Raw genomic sequence first — 21,252 nt, 5'->3', positions numbered from 1 at the left:
CTTGCATAGCTGCAGTACAAAACTTGCATTCATTGCTCTAAGTTTTACCATCAGATCACAAATTGGGCTATATACTGCCATACAAAATGTTTCTTTTCCTGGTGGTAATTTTTTATATTCACTGCAGTCAATCTGAAGAAAAAAGTAATTAAACCTCAAATTTCTTCATCGAAGTTTTTATTCCAGGGATGTAAGATTTTCCACTGAAGTTTGGAGGGCTCACAATGTATATGATTCTTGCTCTAGTTGTCTGTCGTGTCTAACCCATGTGAGATATATAGGTATAAAGGATTTCTGTATCAGATCTAAAGTCATGAGTGATAAAATTCTTCATGGTAGTTGGTTAAAGATTCATAATTTACCATAAAAATAGAATATTTCCCCTTCTATTGTGTTGATGCAGCAATTCTCCACACATATGACACATTCACAAATTTAAGGCCCACATGGGAGCACATGGAGGTGTAATCAATTTTTTTCATGAATTGTCCCTCTTTATTTCTCTCTTTCAATCAAAAAGTTCTACATGAACTCAAGTGTGAGATACATTATAGGGATGGCTACTGACCAGCATCTTTGTAATACAATGTCACTGGGTAACTGTCAAGTGTAAAACATTCATTAACTCTTAATTTTTGCAAAGCTACAAAAGCATGTAAGTTGGCTTGAAATAAAGCCTGTATCCAATGTTTATATTCTTAACCCTGATTTTTCCTTAATAGATTAAAAAGAAGACTCAAAGAGGTGAAGAGATTTTCCCAGGTCCCATCAGTATACAGCTAATAAACAGCATAGCTTGAGGTACCACCCAAGTTACCTGAATGCTGGTTTAAAGTTCTTACTACTGTAGTAAATTTTCTCAAGAACAGTCATTTTGGCTTGAGTCCTTAAGAAAAGGTTAGATCAAAATCTTCATTCTTTAAGATAAGCAACAGAAATATATATGAGCTATGTGATAATTATAAGACCCATGGCTTGCCTTTATTGAGCTTCACTATGTGCACAGGCTTACCCCCTTTCAAACATTATGCCTTTAGCATTTCAGCAATAGGAATTAAATTCTGTTGCCAAGGCCAAACAATTGCAGTGGCTGAAATTTGAACCCAGAATATTATAACTCCAATGCTTTGCCCTACCACCTCCATTATAGAAAACTCTATGATTTTTTTAAAAAACGTAACCCATTTTGATACTGAAAAAAGAAATTATCATATGTGTGCACATTTAATTAATGTACAGTATCAAATGTTTCCCTGATGATACTGATTTAGAAATTCCATGAAAGTACAAATTTTAAGCAAGGGTTGATATATTGACCACTTTCCTCTGTTGGACACATTATGTATTTAAGAGAAAAGATGGAGAAGAGAAAATTAAATTAATCTCTGGAAGTAATAAATCTAGTTAGGAAAAATATATGTGATTTATGCTTCAGTACTTAGATTGTCTTAAAAATATAGGGCTGTCTTCTGAACTGTGTATCAGAGCAATATCAAACAAGGAATCTCAACCCATTTCTTTTCTTTTTTTTTTTTTTGTCTTCTTTGTGTGGGATTGTAATGCAACCAAAATCATGAAAAAGTTTTCAGAATAATGCATTTTTTCTTATTCTTTCCTACCTCATAATCAGGGCTCCGCAAATATTGGAAAAAAGTTGTTTTTTTTAAAATTAATGGAGTGTTTACTATTATGTTGGAGACAGAAACCTTGCCTAGAACCTAGCCCTGATAATTGCAGGGACTAATAGAGAACTCATCCAGTACTTAGGAAAAGTGAGTGCTTCCACACGGGTGAAGTTGAACAACAACAGCCATTGAAGTGCGCCTCACTAAATTAAAATAATTTAACCATTATGGATGAACATCAGTAGGCAAATGAAACTGAGCAAATGTTTAATAATTCCAAGCCCTTTTCCATGTTACTGATTTTGGAATGCCTCAAAACATCTTTCAGTAAAAATTCTTCTAGTCTCTGAGGTCACGAGGGCCCCCTTTGCAGAGCTCCCTTTCTTGGAGAAGAAGAGATGCCACTTGGAGCTAAAAGAGAACCTCTATCTACTCCTCCTTAGATGCTGCCATTTCATTCTAAAAATATACTTTTAAAACCTTTTGATTAACATTTCACTGGTTTATTTTGCTAATGTTTGCTGTAAAATTATTACTATAACTATTATTTCTGAAATGAATTTGTACTTATGAAAACATACCATTCCTTAAATGTATTTATGAGGGATGTTATAGATGTTATACATTTTTACTTTATACTACTTAAAATGGATTTTTATTACTTAAACTATGAAAGTTACATGGCTAGATGGTAGTTTTAAAAATAAACATAATTTTATTTGTTACTTATAACTAAGCAAGGAATTGTTAGAATATAATTGTATTTTTGAGTTGCCTTGCTATTTTTGCATTTTTACATCACTTTAGATTTTTAAGGAGAAAAGGCTAATATGCCTACTTCTGAAGCACAAAATCAATTACTGATATTTTTTTCTCTTGTATAAAAATAAAGTGTAAAATTGTAGATGAGACAGTCTCTGAGCTGGGATCATGATCCAGGATAAAATAAGCCAAATAGAATAGTTTGTAAGAAAAACAGAGAATAGAAGGAATGTACAAGTACTATTGATTAATTAAGAGTAAACTAAATCAAGATAATGTATCACAACAGATGTATTATGTAAATTGCAAGAGGAAAAGAAACATATAAGGAAATACAGTGATATATACTCTAATTATTTTGGAAATCCTAGCTATTATCTACAATTCCACTTTCATGTTGGAGTAGGAAAAAAAAAAAAAACTAAAGGAAGCATCTGCTGAAAGAACAGCTGGAGAGATGAAGATATTGGAACTAATTTGTGAAATCAAAACAAAAAATGGGACAAAGAGCTAAAATCTAGGATATGCTAGGTTAGAGAAGAAAGTCATAATGGCAAACATACTGAATAATAGAGGAAAGCCTCCGGAGATGAAAGCATCAGAGAATAGACAATAAAAGATCTAAGAGAGATAGGGGAGAAAGGTGGAGCTGAGGAAATAGGAAGCTGGTTTATTTAACATGCACTAGGAGCAAAACAGGACTGATTGGAAGTAGACAACCTAGAAACCAGCTTCTGAGGGATCAAGGATAGCTAAGGAGTTGTTAATGGGGTCAGAGGAAGAGTGGAAAGGGCTGAGGTACAAATTCGGTCAAAAGTTTGAAAGAAGAAGAGGAGAAAGTGGGAAGTTAGGCGACTGAATCAAAATGGAAATGAAAGTTCCTTAAAAGATAGAAACATCTGATGATGGGTATGAAAGATTGGTGGGATGCACCAGAAAAACTCATGATAGCTGGAAAATTGGCTTATTGAAATTTCTTCACTTAAGCAGCTTTAAAAATTCTAAAACTAATTATATTAGTTTTCTATTCATCTAATGTTAGAAGTTTATTCTTTACTCTTAGTTAGTTCCTCAAGGATATTATCCAGACCTTCTCAATTTTGCTTACAGAAATAAGATAACATCTCAAAGCAAAACCAGACAGAATGGTTTAAAACTGTAACTTTTCCCAGAGACAAAAATGTTTGATATCCTTGAGCTGGTGTCTGAGAATGGAGCCATGAAAGTCTTATACCTGCCTGAGTTTATCTAACTGTGGTTTATTAGCTGCTGAAATCAAGAACAATTTTGATGTGCATGGTGCAACACAGGTCATAGACTTGTGTGACCCTCCTCACAGGACCCCTGGCATCACTTTTTTTTTTTTTAACTTGTTTTTCTTCTCAGCTGGCATCACTTTTTTTTTTTTAACTTGTTTTTCTTCTCAGCTAGCCTCCCCCTCTCCCCCTCCCCCCCCCCATAAAAACCCTAGCTCCCATTTTTACTTTGAACTGGTTTTGGGAATATTCCCCTGTTCTTTGTTTATGCATTCACAATAAATCACCTTCTCACTAAAGCATGTTTGTCCTTTGTATTGTGGGATCAGGCAGGCCTTTGTAATGGAAGTAGTTGTCCTTATCATACCAATTTGGTGACCACAAAGGGACCCATGCTGCTCTCGGATAAGCCCTCAGAGCAGCCCGTGTCCCTGTCTCTTAGGGCACAGGGCTTCCCTGGATCCCTTAGCTCCATGCCTAGCAGCTGCCAGGGGATTTCCCCAGAGGACACAGGCAGGAGGTTCTGGGCAAGGTTTCTGCCATGGCTGACACTGGGTGCTTCGTGTGAAGGTGATTCTCAAACTGTGCTAGGTAAGACTGTACAATTCTCTCTTTTGTTCTGATCTTTGCTTCCTTTTCCTTTGTTGTCTACTGTTCAGAGGAGACTTTTGAATTATATTTGTTGGTCTGCTGGTACTGAGGAGACTGTTGGATTAGCTTTGTTGATCTGTTCATGTCGAGGGGACTGTTGAATTTTGAGCTGATCTGAGCACATGAATATGGACCTGGTGGGTTTGAGCCCTATATTCTGTAATCTCAGATTTGGGGGTGTTCCTATTGTCTTTGCATATTTGCATTTAGAATTTTGAATTGTGGAATCCGTTGATTTTGAGGAACTCCTATTCTTTTATTCCTTGTGATTTCTGTTGTTATTGCCTAGCAATGGGAAACTCTCAGAATGTGCTGGTTCTGTCTCCACTGGGTTGTGTAACCGAAAATTTGTCTAAATGTAGACGAGATCCCCTTAAGGAAAAAAAAAAGATTTTCTATTGCAACATTGCCTAGCCAAAGTATAAATTAGATAACAGTGAAAAGTAACTTAAGAATAAGTATTTAAATTTCAATACTACCTTGCAATTGAATTTGTTCTGTAAATAAATCACAAATGGGATTAGTTTAACTGCTGGAAATATGGAAAACCTTAGCAACATTAATGTTTTTCTTCTGTTTCCTTGTTTAATCTAATTAGATAGCCATATTATTAAAATTGGACTAGGTAATGCCTGGTTAGTCTACCTTGCCTTCATTGTGTGGCTGCTATTGGTGATGTTCTGCAGGAAGCTGCAAAGATACTCTGTGTAAGGAAGGTACAGTGCATACCCCATGTAGTGTGCTCTCCCTACTGGAGCAAGAGGGGTTGTATTAACTGACTGCCAGCAGGCTAGGAAAACATCAGGCTATATGGTTGTATAAGACAAATGTGCACGTAAACCCAGCGGACTTGCTTTTCAGGACTGCATGCAGGTGATTGAGGAGGTGTTCTCCAGTCAACCAGGCATGGGGGACATGCTTTTAAAAGAACCTGACTCAGAGATGTTCAAGGATGGGGAGCAGTGTTACGGATCATGGACACTGATGAGCTGGATATGCTGTGGTGACCTTGACAGAAACAGATGTGCTAGAGGCCAAACCCCTGCTGCCAGGAACTTTAGGCCAAAAGGCTGAACTTATTACCATGATCTGCGCCTGGGTCATTGGACAAGGTAAAAAAGTGTTTACATGGATTTTCGCTATGCTTTCTCCTTAGTACATAGTGCAATTTAGAAGGAAAGAGGGCTTTTGGTCACCAATAATAAAGAGGTTAAACCTGCAGAAACTATATCAGCCCTATTGGAAGCTGTATTGCTTCCCACTGAAGTTGCAGCAATACGTTTTCCCAGGTACCGAGCGTCTGACAGCTGTTTAACAAAGGGGAATGCTAAAGCTAATTTGGCAGCAAAAAGGTTGCCCAGACACTGTCTAAAGTTCAGGACATGAGAGAAATAGCTCTTATCCCAACTTTGGATTTCTCCTCATTTATCCCATCCTATGAAACAAACGATATAGAAGAGTTATAGAGGGGATTTAATGTCACGTGAAAAGAAGGATGGCTGCAGTCAGAATCAGGCCAAATTTTATCATAAAAAATAATGGAACCTGTACCATCATATTTGCACCAAGATCCCACTATGGAAAAAGGCCTTTGTAGTATGAAGTAGAGGACATATAATAGGACTGAAAATTCAAGCAGCAATTCATTAGATTAGGGACAAATGTATTTTATACCAGAAAAATAACCCAAAGACTACCAGACCAGACCACACCCCCCACCCCCCCAACAGCAGAGGTGCAAGCTCAAGGATTTTCATCTGGAGAAGACTGGCAAACAAACTTTACGGTAATGCCCCAAGCAGCTAGGAACTTCCACTCTCTTCTAGTATTGGTTGAAACATTTCCAGAGTGGGTAAAAAGCTTCCTCAATCACACAGAAAGAGCAACTAAAGTCACAAAAGCTTTTTAAAAGAAATAATGCCTAGATTTGGAGACCCATTCTCCAATCAAATTGATAATGGCAGTGCCTTTGTTTCAAAAGTAACTCCAGAAGTTTCACAGGCACTTGGAATTAATTGAAAGCTATAGGCATCATGGAGACCTTGGTCAACTGGAAAAATTGAAAACATGAATCATTTGTTTAAGAACAAGATATGTCAGGAAACCAGCCTTACTTGAGACAATGTTGCCTATTGTCCTCAGAATTTGTGTTGCCTCTTGAAGCGGAATGGGTTGAAGTCCTTTTGAAATGACTTATGGGAGGCCTTTCCTCAAAAATATAGTTGGGAATATGTCTACAAAGTATGTGTTTAATTTGCAGAAAGATGCAATAATTTCTCTAGGAAATACTATAAAAATGATCTCTTAATTTACAGGTAACTGACTTTCTTTCCATGCACACTTAACTTTATACCAGTTTAACTCTTACATGAACTTGGCCTTGACTTATTCTATTTCAGACTCACATTTTGTCTCTATTGTCCTGACCATGTTAGATGTATCATGATCTTGGGGACAGTCTGTGATTATGTGATTTACATAGTTCTCAAGCAATAGAATATTTAATAAAGGCATGAGCCAGTGGTATATGAGTCTCTTTTCAGCTCAGTTTTCTCTTGTGCAGATGGGGAAGGAGCAGCCACCAAAACCAGGGATTCCTTCTCTCTCCTTGAAGAATCTGTGTGGAGGTAAGTTTTTTCCAGACCTCCTTGTATCTAAGAAGCAGCCCTGTAGGGGCTAGAACATCCTTTGTTAATCTCTGGGACAAGACTGGTTCTGAGAAAGTGAGGGGAGGGGTAAATATAGGGAGGAGAAAACAGGTCCACAGAAGTAAACCAAGATCCAGTCTGAGTTAATAGTTTCTTGGGTGCTGTGCTCATTGATAGAGAGTGCTCCTGGGCACTGTGGTCACATAAGCATCCTCCATAGAAATCCAGAACTCTAAGTTCATCACAAAGAAAGAGTTCTCCATCTCTGTATTTAAAATAAAAATATATAAAATGATTTTATCATTTACCAACATTGCCATTGTTTTCTTGACCTCAAAGCAGTAAGCAGTGGCATCTACACATTACAGAGATGGAATTAAAATCTGAGAAAGCATCTCATGCAACCTGTTTCAGTTCTGTAGCAGGAAGGATAGCTAGGGAAGAGGCAAGAGGGGAAAAACTGTGGAATATTTTTAGGAAGAAATGGGCATGGAAATCACCTTCTGGAGTTGATTGGTTAGAATGAAGGAAATTCCCTTTTAAGGAACTTTGGTAAAGGGACTGATATTAGGAACTAGTATGGTCCATAGACTAGTTCCTGATGTGATTGGTGATAGTAAAGACTCCAGGAGGGAGTGAACTGGTATTTGTGTGTGTGTGTGTTTGTGTTTGTATGTGTTTGTGAAGCTGCTTGGCATTTCTTGTACAAAATTATCTCTTGAACAACAAACTTTGTGTGTTCATTAATTTTCTTCATAATCTGAGATGTTAGGTCCCTGACCTAAGGAATGAACACCAACAGAATTAAAAATAAACTCTCAGGGAGGATTCTTCTATTGGGTTGTAAGAAGAAGCCATTCAGTTAGTGAAGCCTAAGTTTGAAGAGGAAGCACAATTTTTATAACCCAAGAAAGATAGTTCTGAATCTTCTTCTGCCCTTCACTTAGCACCTCAGATAAAATGAGAAAACAGTGTCAGAGACTGCGGATTATGTAAGTGACAATGACTATTTCACCACTCTGATCCTATTTCCGTGAAGAAGTTAGCATGTTCATTCATGAAGAAATTGAACTTTTCTATAATTTTCCCCAAGAGATAGATGAGTTAGAACCTCATCTTACATAAGCAAACTGAGTCCTGTAATGGGAGGCCCTTGTTAAGGTGAGATTTTAACAGATGCAGGGGCAGAATATGCCAAGTGCAGGGATGCTCCTACCCACATAGCTGACTTGTCTAATCCCAGAGCCCAGGGTGAACATCCAGTGTCTTAACACAACAAAGCCAACGAGCCTCTGATAATGAAAGGTGAGGCGGCTCACCCCTCAGCATCTCCTGGTCAGCGTTTCTCTCCTGGCTGTGGCATTACTGAGGAGTTCTACCGTATTTCCCTTTCAGTGACCCTTGAATGTATTTCATTTCTAGGTCAGGGGTCCAATATATACACATGTTAAAGAATATTCCCTTTTTTGAAATAAAATTTCCTGAATGGGGAACAAATATGTAAGCCTGTCATTCTGGACTGAGAGCCTAGTTTGATGTTCTTACTTGTTAAGATAATCACAACAGTGGAGAAAAAAAAAAAGCTCTAAGATAAGTGGCCATAATTTGGTGGCCTGAAAAGATCAGGGTATCAACAATGAGCAAAGAGACCTTGATGTAAGACAGCAGTGCTAAGTTGCGTGTCCTGCCAACAAAGAAGTGACATCTCCCTACTTACATTGATTTCAAAAACACTGTACAGACCAAACGAAATGTCTAAGCTGAACATGTCCATGGGATTCTTGTCCAAGTTTCCACAGTTTGCTTCCCCAGTTTTGGATATAAACATCTAAAATCTATGTCCTCTTAGAGGTATAGATGTTTAAAACCACTTGGAAATTCTGGAGAATAAAGGACCCTCAGCCACAGTTTGCCTAAGAAGGAGTTTTGAGGCCAAAGTATAATAGAAATCATATAGGATGGTGGTTTCCATTTTTTTGGTGGAGGGTTCAAAAAATTGAAACCAATATTTTGCATGACTTTTAGGATAATTCTGCTTTTGCCCCTTGTTCCAAACAAGATTGGGTAGAGGTCCATTACTTAAAGCAGTAAAAAACTGAAGTAGCAGTTGGAGATTACCCTATAGTTTCCCCTTACTTTTTTTAGTGACCCTGACTCCTGACATGCCTCTATAGGATCAGTGGGCTGCAGGGACAACAGTTTGAAAACTCATGGTCTTGTTAGATGCCCTCAATTGACAGACAGGACTGGGAGGTTCTGTGATAGGATGGGACCCATCCAAGCTGGTAGAGGAGATGACCTGACCTTGGGCTGACTGTATGGAAGTCAGTTTTCAATTCCCACCAGCTGCTTCTAGTACGGTTTAACGAGCATTAAGTAGGCTCCTGGAAACAGGAGGGATTTGCGATGGTGGACACTGGAAACCAACTTCCTTTTTCTTCTTGGGAGGCACTCACAAGCTCTCAGGACACAGGAGGCATTCACTCCTGTAGGTGATATAGTCAGAGCCACAAACAGGCAGGTATGTGATGGGGCAGGGGATCGCCGCCTCCAGGATTTTTTATAAATGGTGCAGTCCACCTGTGAGAGAAACAGTTAGCAATTGCTGAACATTTCTGTCCCAGGCAGTAAATCTGCATTGTACCTGAATTTTATTTTTTAAATCTCCACAACTAAATAGGTTAGTCCCTACTTGTATCCCTATTTAGAGAGGGGGGAATTAAAGCTTAGAAAGACAGCTTTAATGAGAAATGTGCTGGTTAATAGTAGACTTGAAAATTGATTCCAGAACTTGTGCCATTAACCCAGATAAATCTCCCTGCCTCTCACATGTTGCACTTTCCTTGAAGACTTTACCAGCCTCTCAGCTGGCAGCTATCTATGTCTCTCTCCATTATATCTAGAATAGGTTTGCCAGTGTATGGTTATTTATATGTATGTTTCTGCAACTGTGTTTTGGAGAACGGAGTCCATTTTTTATCATTTGTATCAACTCTCTCCCAGTGGCTCCTTAAACACACCATATTAGTTGTACATATATACTCCTGTAATGCAGGAGGTCAAGCCTGGGACCTCCCAAGTTTTTTGATATTCTTGATAACTTGATATTCCAGGAAAACCACATGGGAGCCTAGCGGGAGCAGAGATGCCTTTATTGCTTACAAACCTAATGGCAGCAGGTCACTGTGGGGAAGTTCCATGCCACCTCTCAGGGGATAGAGGCTTATAAAGGTATTACAGCACTGGGAAGAAGGGACAGTGCTCAAAACAGCTACAGAAATGCTACAGGAAGATGGTTGTGTATATGATCCTCAAACATCCTCCCCACGCTCTTATCTTCAAGGTCTGGGCTGCTGTTCCAGTTCAACCCATCCACACTCCAGGGCTGTGAGTTCATGGAAAGGGCATTTTGCTTTCATTTACCCCTCAACTCCATAAGTATTTGTTGACTAAATGAGAATTGAAATAAAAATGTTATGAAATGCCCATATTGTACTCACCATTCTTTGCTTCATCTGTTCTTTGGTATGTTCACATTCAGAGTCTATGTCTTCAAGTTCACTCATCCGTTCTTTTGTCTCTTCAAATCTGTTTTTATGTTTCCTGTGTATTTTCAATTTCCTTTATTGTGCCATTTATTCTCATAAACTTTGTTATTTTTCTATGTATTCTTTCAAATTCTTCTTTGCTCTCACCCAGTGTCTTCTTAATACCCTAATCTCTTTAAATATCTCACTGAGTTTATTAAAGAGATTTGTTTGAACAACTATGATTTGTTGTCTTAACTCCTTTATGTCATCTGGAGGCTTAGCTAGTCCTTTGACTGGGTCATATCTTCCTGTCTGTTGGTATGGATTGCAATTTTTGGTGGTGTCTTTGCCTCTGGCTTACTAGATATATTCATTCTTGATGCAGTTTCTCTCTTTAGTTTATGGCTTTCTTGCCCTTTCTCCCTTGCTGTTTGTATGGTAGGAGCCAAGGATGTATTTGGTGCTGTAAGCTGTGAAGGCTGAAGCTGTCTGCATTATCCCAGGATCTGATGAAGCTTGTCCCACCTTTTTCCTTGTCAGGGATAGGGATGGAGCCACAGCCATGTGTAGTAATCCAAGTTGTAAGCCAAGACCATGTGTAGTTGCCTGGAAAGACTGGTGAAACTTCATGCCTCTTCTTCCCCTGCTTGGAGTGGGAATGGTGCTCAGGTATGGCCAGCAAACTAAGTCATGCAGGTCAAAACCAACCACAGTTGCCCAAACAGACTAACAAAATACTGGCTCCCTGATGCCCCTGCCAATGGTGGGTATGGAGTATCAGAGGTGCCCACAATTGAGTATGTACAAGCCAAAAGCATCTGCAGTTGCCATGAGAGGCTGAGGGAGTATGGTCCCTTCTGCCCTTTTAGGGACAGGGATGGAAGCACATGAGGGTCCAACATCTAGCCTGTGTGAGCCAAAAGCATCTGCAGTTGCCTGGAGAGGTGGAAGAAACACAAGCCCCCTCCTATCCTATTGGGGGGCAGGGATGGAGTAAGAAATGTACAACAATCCAGTCCATGCAGGCTGAAAGCACATGCAGTCAACCAGAGAGCCTGAAGAAACACAGCCTTTTTCCTATCTTTTTGGGGGGCAGTGATGGAGCCACAGGTGTTTAATGATCAAGTGTGTGTGGGCCAAGAGCTACTACTGTTGTTTGGAGAGGTTGGTGCACGTCACCAGCTTCTTCCCTGTCAGAGGTGAAGCTGCAGCCTAGACTTCACCTGCAATCTGACCTGGGTGGAAAAAAGCCAGTCCCTAGACTCACAGTGATTTTCAATCAGCCCCACTTCCCCTCAAGCCAGGGATGGAGCAAAATGGAGGCTACCAACGTTTTCCTGACTTGGACTGGTTCAAATTTTAGCTGTTCTTAGGATTAGACTTAGCCAGCTGAATTTACTAATCAGAAATGAAGTCAGTGCCTGACCATCTCTTCTTCAATTTGGGAATTGGAACTTCTAATTCCAGCCAGAGAATAGTTCCTGAGGCAGCTTGAGCTACCAGTAGGGCAAGGGCACCAGCCCCCATGGCATGGAACATTCTGCTCATGAAACTTCACTGCAGATTGGATTGTTTGTGTTTTGTTGAGTTTGAAAGTTTTTATATATTCTAATTACTAGCCCTTTGTTGAAACATGTGCTTTGCAAATGTTTTTTGTTTGTTTGTTTGTTTTTTGCATTTTGTGGCTTGTCTTCTCATCCTTTGAACAGGTTCTTTCATAGAATGAAATAATTTTCAGTCCATTTTGATGAGGTACAATCTGTGACAATTTAAGGTTAGTTTTTTTTAACTTGAAATTGTATGCTGGGGTCAGCTTACATCAGCACTTGAGAGGTGATTGTTAAATATTAAGAGATCTTGTAAGCTGATTGTTAATGATAGCATGAATTCAGCTACTGTGTGAGTATTTACATGACAAAACTCAACACCTGCTACAAATAAGAACTTCTACCCACTCCCTCCTTCCCAGAGAACTGGTTGGCCAGCATACCACTGCCTATCCCAAAGATATATAACAAAAAAGAAAAATTAATCACTTAATTTTATAACTTTTATTTTTATAATCATCTTCATTTAAACAAGACAAGTTTTGAAGTTTTTATCTAATATTACCATGTAAATTAGGAAAGTCAAACTTGTAATTAAATTATTCATAATTTTTACATGGTAAAATAAGCATTACTGGATATTATTTAATTTAATTTTATTTTGAAAATATTATTTAACCATTTTTAAGTGTACAATTCAGTATCATTAATTACATTTACAGTGCTGTGCTACCTTTACCACTACCCATTACCTAAACATTTTCATCACTACAAATGAAAACTCTGCACCCATTAAGCAACAATGCCCATTTACCTCTACTCCCAGCCCCTAGTAACCCCTAATCTAATTTCTGTTTTCAGGAGTTTGCTTATTCTCTCTATTTAATATGAATGAAGTGATAAAATATTTTTCATTTTCTGTCTTACTTCACTCAGCATAATGTTTCCAAGGTTCATTCATGTTGTAAGATGTATCAGAATTTCATTCATTTTCAAGACTGAATAATATTCCTTTGTTCAGATACATCACATTTAGTTTATCTATTCACCAGCTAATGGACACTTGGTTTGTTTCCATCTTTTGGCAATTAGGAATAAAATTGTTATGTTATAAAAATCTGTTTTATCTGTTTGATTCCCTGTTTTCATTTCTTTTGAGTATGTATCTTCAAGTGGAATTGTTAGGTCATGAGGTAATTCTACATGTGGCTTTTTGAGGAACTAACAAACTCTTTTCCTGGGTTATATATTTTTGGAAAGAATTAGACTCACCTTTTCTGAATGTGGCAGAAATAAAGAACCAAATGATGATGAAAATAATTTAGAAGATATGCAAATCTAAAGAGTTTGTTTTGGCTTTACTCAAATGTATAGTCTTTTATTAAATTGAGTCAAATTTTGTAACCACAATCAATAATTATGAGCTAAAACAATAGTGTGTTATATCAGTAGTGAAAAAATATTGCCTAGTGAAACAACAAAAACACCAAAATTTAAGTAGCAATTAATGCAAAACACCAAGAAATAAGTCCAATATCAAAGAATTACTCAAGTATTGGCAGTGGACTTGGCCCAGTGGTTAGGGCATCCGTCTACCACATGGGAGGTCCGCGGTTCAAACCCCGGGCCTTCTTGACCATGTGGAGCTGGCCATGTGCAGTGCTGATGTGTGCAAGGAGTGCCATGCCACGCAGGGGTGTGGCTGCGTAGGGGAACCCCACGCGCAAGGAGTGCGCCCCATAATGAGAGCTGCCCAGTGCGAAAGACAGTGCAGCCTGCCCAGGAATGGTGCTGCACACATGGAGAGCTGACACAACAAGATGACGCAACAAAAAGAAACACAGATTCCTGTGCCGCTGACAATAACAGAGGCAGACAAAGAAGATGCAGCAAATAGACACAGAGAACAGACAAACAGGGGGGAGGGGAGAGAAATAAATAAATAAATAAATAAAAGAATAAGTATTGAATTTAAAACTGATAGATGCAGATGTTTAAAATTTCTCATAGATATAATTGTGTTTTCTGGGCTCCTTATTAATATCACTTCAGGTTTCTCAAACTAAACATACCCAGTTACCAAGACATTAGTGAAAGATTGCATTAAGAGTGCTAACTTGGAAATGCTTGAGTAAATTTTGGGCAAAGAAATTTGCTCAGCTGTGTCTTTCCATCAACACAGTAATACAATAGTATTTAATAATTCACAGAACAAATAAAGCAGTGAAAATGCCTTCCTTTGTAACATGTCCATACACGTGCAATTTTCACATGATGGTAACATGAAGATTGATTTTTAAAAATATATTATTATTAGAGAAATTGTGAACTTACAAAACAATCATGCAAATGTGTGGAATTCCCATACAACACCCCTAAACCAACACTTGCATGGTTGTGGAACATTTGTTATAGATTATGAAATAATATCATAAGACTATTACCTAACTATTGTTTATAGTGTACATTTAGTATATTTTTTACACCCCCTATAAATAACATGGTATATCATTAGAATTGATGCAAGAATATAATAGTATTGCTGTTAACTATAGTCCATAGGTTACATTAACTGTATTTTCCATGCTTTTCAACATTCTTATCACGAGCAACAGGGATGTACCTTTGTTCTATTTTATAGAAGGACATTCTTACATTTGTACTATTAAACACAAAATGCATCCACCTCTGTGTTCACTGTGTTATTCAGGCCCTAGATTTTTCTCTAGCTTTCTTTCAAATGACACTTACATCTGTAGACTACCCTCTTCAGCCACAATCCAATTTATAAACCAGCTGAGTTAGTTCTACTCAGTATAATGTATTACCATCAACTTTATCCATTTTCACAGTTTTCCAGTGGTTATTTAAAACTACATAGATTAAGCACCAGTACTCCTTCTCAGCCCTCCTCTTATCTCCTAATAACCTGTACTCTAAGTTTTAACTCTATGCACTTATTCTTTGTATTTGGTTCATATTAGTGGGACCATGGAATACTTGTCCTTTTGTGTTTGGCTTATATTCATTAGCATAATGTCTTCAAGGTTCACCCAAGTTATCACATGTGTCCCAATTCCATTTCTTCATACAACAGCATAGTATTCCATTGTATGTATATACCACATTTTGTTTATCCATTCATTGGTTAATGGATACTTGGGTTGTTTCCATCTTCTGACAATTGTGAATAATGCCACTGTGAACATCAGTGAGCAAATGTCTGTGGCCATTCTATGCAATGTGAGATGATATCTCATTGTAGTTTTGATTTGCATTTCCCTAATAGCTATTGATATTGAACATTTTTTCATATGCTTTTTGGCCATTTTATATTTCCTATTTTAAGAAATTCCTATTAATTGGATTGCTTGCTCTTTTGTTGTTTAGTTGTACCATCTCTTTATATAAAATGGGAATGAAACCCTTATCAAATATATGACTGCCAAATGTTTTCTCCCAATGAGTGGGCTGCCTTTTCACCATCTTGACAAACTCTTTTGAAGCAAAAATATCTTTAAGTTTGAGGAGGCTCATTTATCCATGTTTTCTTTCATTGATCGTGATTCAGTATAAGGTTTAAGAATCCACCATCTACCACCGAACCTTGAAGATGTTTCCCTACAATTTTTTCTAGGAGCTTCATGGTTAATGTTTAGGTGTTTGATCCATTTTGAGTTAATTTTTGTCTAAGGTGTGAGAAAGGGGTCCTTTTTATTCCTTTTGGATATGGATATTCTCTTCTCCAAGCACCGTTTGTTGAATAGGCCGTTCTGCTCTAGGTGGATGGGTTTCATAGCCTTATCAAAAATAGCTTGGCTAAAGATGTGAGGGTCTGTTTTTGAATCATCAACTTGGTTCCATTGGTCTGTTTGGCATATCTCTATGCCAGTACCATGCTATTTTTACCCTTGTAGCTTTAATATCATTTAAAGCCCAGAAGTTAGAGTCCTCAATTTTGCTCTTTCTTTTTTAAGATGTTTCTGGCTGTTTGGGGCCTTGTACCCTTCCAAATAAATTTGATAATTATGTTTTCCATTTCTTTAAAAAATTCTGGTGGAATTTTTTTTTGTCAGAATTGTATTGAATTGTATTGAAATTGGATAGAATTTACATCTTAATAGTATTTAGTCTTCCAATCCATGAGCTTGGAATGTTCTTCCATTTATTTAAGTCCTTTTTTATTTTCTTTAGGAAACCATTATAATTTTCTGAATATGAGGTTTTACTTCCTTAGTTTAGTTTATTCCTAAATATTTGATTCTTTAGTCACCATTGTAAATGGAAATTTTTCCTAAATTCCTCCTCAAATTGCATATTACCAGTTATAGAAATACAACTGATTTTTGCCTACTAATCTCATATCCTCCCAGTCTGTTGAAATCATTTATTAACTCTACAACTTTGCTATAGATTTTTTAGGACTTTCTAGTTATAGGATCAAATCATATGCATATACCAAAAGTTTTACTTCTTCCTCTCTGACTTGGATTCCTTATATTTCTTTTTCTTGCCTAACTTCTGTAGATAGAACCTCTAGCACTTTATTGAACAACATTGGTGATAGTGGGCATTCTTGTATTGTTCCCGATCTCAATGGGAAATCTTTCAATCTTTCACCACTGAGTACAATGTTAGCTGTGGGTTTTTCATACATGGTCTTCATCATGTTGAGAAAGTTTCCTTCAGTTCATCTTTTATAATATTTTTTTCAAGAAAGAATTTTATCAAATGCCTTTCTGTATTAATCAATATGATTGTGTGGTTTTCTTTTTTTAAGTACAAAAGACCTTTTGTAAAGCCAATTTTAAACAAGACAAAAAGTTCACAAAAGGAAAAGAGAAAGAAAAAGAATAACTTGCTTCATACATCCTAATGACATATCGTTGGGATAATGACATCATGCTCAATGATAAAGGGTTCTTTATCTTATTTTTAATACAAAATATAAGCACAGGATACACATACTTAAAACAGAGCTCAGGGGCAGACACAGAGTCATGGAAACCCTTCAATAAAAGCAAAGCAGGAGTTTGTTTTTTTTGTTTATCTATGCAGATGCATACGGAGACTGGGATACATAAAAGTTAAGTATCACAAAAGACCATCTCACAATTCTACCAATGCATGTTGCCTCTATACTTCATGAACATGGTCAACAAAATCATGTTCATTTCAACCCCAATTATTTAAATTAAAAAACGAACTTTTAAATAAAGTGGCTACATTCCAACGTTAACGTCCTTAATAATGCTGCAGATTTCAGCATTATTAAGGTATTGCAAGAATTCCCAGTCCTCTGGTGTCTGGTCACATCTAGCAATGGTGCAGAATGAATAAAGGGATACTCCATCTCAGCCCATGGAACTATTAGTACATTTGAGCAGTTCTTCTTTTCTACCCTTCTTGCTCAGAATGTAAAAGCTTAGAATAAAAATCAAGGAAGAGTGGGGATTTCAGAACTAGCAAAACAAAAAGTCTGAAAGATGAAATATCATGGCAATTACTGCGAATTTGGCTACTGTTTAACTTGGCAAGTCTTAAAGTCTTGCCTCTAGCCTTGCAGAAATTCGTTATATTAGGTTTGCTGCAACATGTCATGGTAAAAAAAAAACTATGTAGAGCTCTTATATACAAATTTTGTTAAGAAATACTTCTGGAGGAAAAAGAAAAGAATTAACTAATTTCAAGAAGACAAAGGTTTAATTGTCAAACTTACACAAACACACACTCACGCTCACTCATGCAATACTTTGGAGGGGGTGTTCTGCATGTTATTTATGGCATAAAATAATTTATACTCCACCCCATCAAAAAAGAAACAACAAAAAAAATCCTAACTTTACCCTCCCCCATAATCTAGAAAACCCTCCCTTTATCCCTGACATACAAGTTACAGATACACTTAGTAAGATGTGACTACCCATTCCTAGCAGGTGGGGTTGTGGGAGAAGCCTGGAAAAAATATCTTAAGAACTGGAATGTGTGGTCAGTCATCACAGTTGTTGAAATCTACGTTATCAGTCAAACTAGCAGAGATAAGAGAATTCAGCTAATCCAATCAAGCACCTTCAAAGTTAAAGTCCCATTTCCTGAGCACTGCAGAGTTAACAGTGAATGCTATTGCTATTTCACCACAGGCACACTAGAAAACAAAGGATATTTAATCAAGGATGGTGTCAGTGGCCAGTTGTTACCAGCTTATAGCTTGTAAGGTGGACTAACATCATTATAAGCCTGACTATTGAGCACCTGTTTCCAGCTGAGTCACCACAACTGTCTTCCTGTTTGCATTCATGATTTGAGGGGGAGACTAGTGTATTTTAAGTTATCACTAAAAAGTAGAGAAAACAAAGGTCATTCAGAGCCTCTCTTACTTGGGGATATGTATTAGCTAAAAGGGTGCTAATGCAAAATACCAGAAATCAGTTGATTTTTATAAAGGGTATTTATTTAGGGTAGAAGCTTACAGTTACCAGGCCATAAAGTATAAGTTTCTTCAATCACCAAAGTCTATTGCCACTTGCTGGAGCAAGATGTCCAGGGTTCAGGCTTCCTGGGTTCCTCTCTTTCTGGGGCTCATTTCTCTCTGGGCTCAACTCCTCTGTTTTCTCCACAAGCCCAGCTGTAGACTCTCAGGTGACCAGCTCTGTCTGTCTCCCTGGGCCTTGATTCTCTCTAGGCTCAACTGTTCTGTTCTTCTGTATGCTTACTTCCCAGCTCCAGCTCAAAAACCTCAACTCTCTTCTTTTGTTGTGTCTTTTAACTGTAAGTCCTTAACCACCAAGGGATGGGGACTCAATGCCCTACGGACGTGGCCCAATCAAAGCCCTAATCATAATTTAAATAAATAAAACTTCAGACAGAGCAGTTTACAAACATAATCCTATATCTATTTCTGGAATTCATAAACTATATCAAACTATTGCAGGATCCTTTTGCCCTGTCTATTAGAAATAAGTAATACATTTTTCAATCTGAGTTAATTTTTAAAAAATGGACTCCAAATGAAAAGCTGAAGTGAATGTACCCAAGCAACCTAGAAGACATGATTACCTGTAAAACATATATGTATATCATAATCAGAGATGTTAGTACAGAATAATATACTAAAGAGAACCTGTGCTCATGAAGTATCAAGGCTGAAATTTTAAGACTTCCCCATCACAATCTTCATGAAACCTAGTCAAAGAAAAGCCCAGATATGACTAAGAATGTAAGCAAGCCCTAAATTTCATGATAGAAACACCGACAAATCTTTTACTACATCACTATATCAGCACAAACCTCCTTGTTAAAAATGGTTACTGGATGGGAGGCAGATGTGGCTCAAGCAACTGGGCTCCCATCTACCATATGGGAGGTACAGGTTTGATTCTTGGGGGGGCCTCCTGGTGAAGGCAAGCTGGCCTGAGCAGAGAGCTAGCCTATGCAGAATGCTGACCTGCACGGCATGCTGGCCCATGCAGGAGTGCTGGCCTATGTAGGACTGCTGGCCCATGCAAAGAGCTGGCACAGCAGAATGACACAACAAAAAGAGACATAGAGGAGAGACAATAAGAGACAAAGCAGTCCAGGAAAATGAGGTAGTGCCAGAGATTGAGCACCTCTCTCCCACTCTGGAAGTTCCCGGGAACGGTTCCTGGTGCCACCTAAAGAGAAGACAAGCAGACCAGAAGAATGCACACTGAATGGATACAGGGAGCAGAGAACAAGGGGGTGGGGTGGGGTGGGGATAAATAAGTTAGTAAATCTTTAGAAAAAAATGATTACTTCAACAGACCCACTAAAGCAAATAATCTTTAACACCCTCATGAAAAAGTTCACAGCAATATATTTGACCAGCATGAAAGCTTAGGTTAAAGTCTTATATTCTTGGCCTTGTACTAAAACCTCCAAATTTGTTCATAATACATACAATAATGAAATGACTCTCAGTCACTCTTTGTTTTAAAAAATTAGTGTAAAAGTGTTCCTTAAATAGTCTTTGTCCTAGAAACATCTACAAGAAAGACTTATTGTCCCAGAGAAAAATATGCTGTAACCTAAAGGACAGAAAGAAAATTACAAAAGCAGGACATTGAGGAAGTGAATCCAGACAAAAAGGCAGGACAAAGGCAAAGGTTCAATTTCCCTAATTTTTAAACCTATTAGCTTGTTAGGACTCCTAAACTTCGATCCCATTAGCTCATGGTACCAGGATGTAGGGGAGAAAATCTATGGATCTATATCCTGACTGCTTTCGTAGGGCATGTAAAATGCTTGGTATCAACTGCACAAAGGCTTCCTGAAATCACGGTCTCTCCAGCCCTGTTGAGCCCTAAACTTCTGCTTTAAGCAACATGACCAGTAAGCATGGGGACCAAGTAAATGACAAGCACAAACTGAATCGTGTGGAAGCATCATTAAGGACAGGTTATGAAGTAAATGAAGAATAGAGCTGGCAAAAATCGTGTCCTATAGAAGAGCTGGTAAGCAATGGGAACTGGGATGGAGTGGCAAGTGGTGCCCTATGTAGAAACGGGAAGTGGGAAGTTGAAAGATACACTTCATACTATGTTTCTACAGAGAAATGGAAAGGTAGGGTATGAAGAGAAAAACATTCTATCCTCAAATATAAACAAAACATGAGACATGGAATCTGAATGCATGTTTATGGCATAAAAGAATTTCAGTTCTGTTTTATTCATAAAGGAAAAATTTCACCTCTTTATGATTTAGCTTTACATTGACTGGCATTTTATTTCCTTAAAACCTAAACACTGTCAGTTTGAGAAGAAATCCACTGTGATGTATATATAGCTTGATCACGCCATTTAAATTCTAGGTTTTTTTTTTCTTTTTCTTTTTTGATCCTTGGTAAAGTTTACCCAAAATACAAAAAAAGATACATATATATTTTAAAACATGAACCACTAGAGAATGAGATCTGAAATAGTGATTTCAGTTTTGGCACTTCTGTTTTTTGTTTGTTTGTTTTTTGTTTTTGTTTTTAGCTTCTTAAAGACTGTAACAGTATAAAAGGATCACTGACTCCAAGTCTCTTTGAGATAACAAGTGATGAAATAAAAACACAAAACCCATATTCTCAAACAAGGTCAGGTAAACACATTCCTCACTCCCCTTTCCCAGGTAAAAAATATGAATAGTTTTTGTAACTATTCAGAATTCATTTTTTACCTCCTACCTACCTCATCAGTCATCAGTGGAAGTTTAAAGTCATGATAATTTTA

At 37.6% G+C, this 21,252-nt stretch overlaps 1 long non-coding RNA gene across 1 annotated transcript; it reads left to right on the top strand.

Moving 5' to 3' along the window:
- Positions 1-5,099: 5,099 nt before the first annotated feature.
- Positions 5,100-10,630, top strand: LOC131280201 (uncharacterized). Its single transcript, XR_009187762.1, has 3 exons — positions 5,100-5,406; positions 6,858-6,921; positions 10,286-10,630. It is a non-coding gene; the product is annotated as an uncharacterized lncRNA (long non-coding RNA).
- Positions 10,631-21,252: the final 10,622 nt, after the last annotated feature.

This window comes from Dasypus novemcinctus, chromosome 2, assembly GCF_030445035.2.
Source record: "Dasypus novemcinctus isolate mDasNov1 chromosome 2, mDasNov1.1.hap2, whole genome shotgun sequence".
Lineage (NCBI taxonomy): Eukaryota > Metazoa > Chordata > Mammalia > Cingulata > Dasypodidae > Dasypus > Dasypus novemcinctus.
Note: the sequence above shows the minus strand (reverse complement) of the source record. Positions and strands in the feature narration are given on the sequence as shown.